Raw genomic sequence first — 4,605 nt, 5'->3', positions numbered from 1 at the left:
ACAACGGTCAAGAACATCCTGAAACACCTGAAAAGGACTAAGGATATGTTTCTCGTTTATGGAGGTGACAAAGAGCTCGTCGTAAATGGTTATGTCGATGCAAGCTTTGGCTCTGATACGGATGACTCTAAGTCACAAACCGGATACGTATTTATATTGAATGGTGGAGCTGTCAGTTGGTGCAGTTCCAAGCAGAGTGTCGTGGCGGGATCTATGTGTGAAGCGGAGTACATAGCTGCTTCGGAAGCAGCAAATCAGGGAGTTCATATCCGATCTAGGTGTAATACCTAGTGCATCGGCTCCAACAAAAATCTTTTGTGACAATACTGGAGCAATAGCCTTGGCGAAGGAATCCATATTTCACAAGAGAACCAAGCACATCAAGAGACGCTTCAATTCCATCCACGATCTAGTCAAGGAGGGAGACATAGAAGTTTGCAAAATACACACGGATCTGAATGTTGCAGACCCATTGACTAAGCCTCTTCCACGAGCAAAACATGATCAGCACCAATACTCCATGGGTGTTAGAATCATTACTATGTAATCTAGATTATTGACTCTAGTGCAAGTGGGATACTGAAGGAAATATGCCCTAGAGGCAATAATAAAGTTGTTATTTATATTTCCTTATATCATGATAAATGTTTATTATTCATGCTAGAATTGTATTAACCAGAAACTTAGTACATGTGTGAATACATAGACAAACAGAGTGTCCCTAGTATACCTCTACTTGACTAGCTCGTTAATCAAAGATGGTTAAGTTTCCTAACCATAGACATGTGTTGTCATTTGATAAGCGGGATCACATCATTAGAGAATGATGTGATGGACAAGACCCATACGTTAGCTTAGCGTAAATGATCATTTAGTTTTATTGCTATTGCTTTCATCATGACTTATACATCACCACTGCAGGAGACTACTAACGCGACACTACGATTAGAGACCATTTGCCGAAATTGTGTGCTATGCACTAATCGCAAACGGTGGTGTAAAACCCGTCAAAGAAGGTGCAAAACATTTGCGATGATGGATGCATCAAACATAGTTAAGATTTTGTTGCATGTGCGATGCAGGGCATACGGTTAATCCATTCAAACTGTCTGCGATGAGGCAGAAAAACAGAAACGGGCAGCCATAACAATGTGTGTGCGATGCAGGACACACGGTTAATCCATTTGAACTATTTGCGATGAGGTATAACAAAAGAAACGGACAGTCATATCAATGTGTGTGTGATATATGGCATACGGTTAACTCGGAGGAATTGTTTTCGATTAGGGAACACAACACAAATGGTTCAACTTAACAAGATGTGTGTGATATGCCAGATACAGTTCACATGGATGAACTGTTTGCGATGAGCCAAAAGAACACAAACGAGTCGTGTAAACAAGATGTGTGTGATACGTGGCAAACAACCGACTCGGATGAACTGTTTGCGATGAGAAATTACAACACAGACGGTCAATACAATTACTTCATGTGTGCTTCTGTGTGTACAAAAAAAATTGAAAAAAAATGCAAACTAGTTGCTTGTGGTGGCTAGGAGTATCGCACATGATGCGTATGCGAGTACTCGTGTGCAATGATTAGTATGTTTGTCGGCATTCTGGGAACGGGGGTCCCCAGACTTGCCTGCCTGTGGCCTGCGGCGTGGCTCAAGCAGTGCCCTAGTACGGCCCGTCTTCATCAACCCAAGTTCAAGACCCTCGCGAGGGGCCAAGCCTCGCAGGGTGGACGACACAAGTCTTCCTCAGGGGCGGCCTCACGAGGCAGGCTCGCGAGGAGGCGGAGGTATCAAGGCAAGGAGTACCTTGCGAGGTGCTCGTGACGCAATCCATGACGATCAAGACCAGGCGGGCGCCAGCCTGCGCAGTGTCCTCGTTTCCTCTTTGGTGCAAAGGGGGCAAGCGCAGGCGCGGAGTACCGAGGCATCAGGCAAAGGTTTCCATATCGGTGCAACGAGACCAAGACCAGCAGAGCGGCAGGACGGAGATCACCGTGGTGCCCAAGATGGCGTCATCACCAGTGCCTTTGGCAGTCGAAGACCAACTTTAGTCAGGATAGCTTGTACTAGCTGTCCCCCTTCAAAATGGCCGTTGTTGGCTCCCTTCCCGCTCAATATTTGGGAAGAGGACCAGGGCCTCTATATATAGAGATTGCCACCACAGTAGAGAAAGGGGAGATCATCTAGAACCAGGAGGGCTGACTGAATCTTTCCCTAGTAGAACACCACACCAGCTCAAGAACACCCCTTGCGAGGCTGTTCTTCCTCTGTATTGTTCATCATCAGCCCTAGAGGCAATCCACCACACCACACACTGGATTAGGGTATTACACCACAGCGGTGGCCCGAACCAGTATAAACCTTGTGTCCCTTGTGTTGTTCATCGTGTTAGCTTAGATTCACGGCGAGGTTTTGGGGCGTGGAACGGTAGGGAGTAGATCTTCGTGCGCATCCCAGAATTTGAACCTTAAGGGTTTTGCCGGAACCCGATATCCGACATTTGGCGCGCCAGGTAGGGGTGCGCCGAAATCCTCTTCCCGCCGATCTGCGTTCCACTGCTTTGTCGCATCCATGTCCGGCAACCCGATGGCCAACGCCGACCGCTGTGCGGCATGGCTAGCCATGCCGCGCCGCCTGCCTAAGGTGACCTCAACCCCGTGCATTAGGCAGCCCGCACTCCGCAGAACGCTGTGATACGTCTCCAACGTATCTACTTTTCCAAACACTTTTGCCCTTGTTTTGGACTCTAACTTGCATGATTTGAATGAAACTAACCCGGACTGACGCTGTTTTCAGCAGAACTGCCATGATGTTGTTTATTGTGTAGAAAACAAAAGTTCTCGGAATGACCTGAAAATCCGCGGAGATAAGTTTTGGAGAATATAAAAAATACTGGCGAAAGAATCAAGGCCAGGGGCCCACACACTGTTCACGAGGGTGGGGGGTGCGCCCTCCCCCTGGGCGCGCCCCCTGTCTCGTGGGCCCCCTGACGCTCCACCGACCTCAACTCCAACTCCATATATTCCGTTCCACAGAGAAAAAATTAGAGAGAAAGTTTCATCGTGTTTTACGATACAGAGCCGCCGCCAAGCCCTAATATCTCTCGGGAGGGCTGATCTGAAGTCCGTTCGGGGCTCCGGAGAGGGGAATTCGTCGCCGTCGTCATCATCAACCATCCTCCATCACCCCATCACCAATTTCATGATGCTCACCGCCATGCGTGAGTAATTCCATTGTAGGCTTACTGGACGGTGATGGGTTGGATGAGATTTACCATGTAATCAAGTTAGTTTTGTTAGGGTTTGATCCCTAGTATCCACTATGTTCTGAGATTGATGTTACTATGACTTTGCTATGCTTAATGCTTGTCACTAGGGCTCGAGTGCCATGATTTCAGATCTGAACCTATTATGTTTTCATGAATATATGTGAGTTCTTGATCCTATCTTGCAAGTCTATAGTCACCTATTATGTGTTATGATCCGACAACTCCGAAGCGACAATAATTGGGATACTTCTCGGTGATGACCATAGTTTGAGGAGTTCATGTATTCACTATGTGCTAATGCTTTGTTCCAGTTCTCTATTAAAAGGAGGCCTTAATATCCCTTAGTTTCCACTAGGACCCCGCTGCCACAGGAGGGTAGGACAAAAGATGTCATGCAAGTTCTTTTCCATAAGAATGTATGACTATATTCGGAATACATGCCTACATTACATTGATGAATTGGAGCTAGTTCTGTGTCACCCTATGTTATAGCTATTACATGAGGAATCGCATCCGACATAATTATCCATCACTGATCCAATGCCTACGAGCTTTTCACATATTGTGCTTTGCTTATTTACTTTTCCATTTATTACAATTACTACAAAACTGCTATCTTTACTTTTGCCACTGTTACCTTTATTATCATACTACTTTGCTACTAAATACTTTCCTGCAGATACTAAGTTATCCAGGTGTGGTTGAATTGACAACTCAACTGCTAATACTTAAGAATATTCGTTGGCTCCCCTTGTGTCGAATCAATAAATTTGGGTTGAATACTTTACCCTCGAAAGCTGTTGCGATCCCCTACACTTGTGGGTTATCAAGACTAATTTTTGGCACCGTTGTCGGGGAGCATAGCTCTATTCTTTGAGTCACTTGGGATTTATATCTGTTGATCACTATGAGGAACTTGAAAGACGAAAGAACTAAGATTTTGCCCTCAACCACGAGTGGAGGTAAGGAACTGCCATCTAGCTCTGCACTAGATTCTCCTTCCGTTTTTAGTAAGCTTGCGAGACCTAAACCTGCTACTGCTTTGAATTCTGATATGTCGCATGTTATTGATGATGCCACTTCTGCTATGCATGATACTTATGATGAAACTACTTCTGTGCGTGATACTACGTTGCCATTAGGTGAATATCTTGATGAACAACTTGCTAGGGTTAGGGAGAATAAAATTATTGAAGATGCTATTATTGATGATAGTGATGATGAAAGTTCTCCCCCTGATTATGAATTACCTGTTGTTCCTAAGGGTTACGTTATGAATGAGGAAGCTGCTAGAGCTATCTTTGCTTGCAAAGATAGATAT

The sequence above is a fragment of the Triticum dicoccoides genome, chromosome 7B, assembly GCF_002162155.2.
Source record: "Triticum dicoccoides isolate Atlit2015 ecotype Zavitan chromosome 7B, WEW_v2.0, whole genome shotgun sequence".
NCBI lineage: Eukaryota > Viridiplantae > Streptophyta > Magnoliopsida > Poales > Poaceae > Triticum > Triticum dicoccoides.
The sequence above is the reverse complement of the archived record's forward strand: the minus strand, read 5'-3'. Positions refer to the sequence as shown.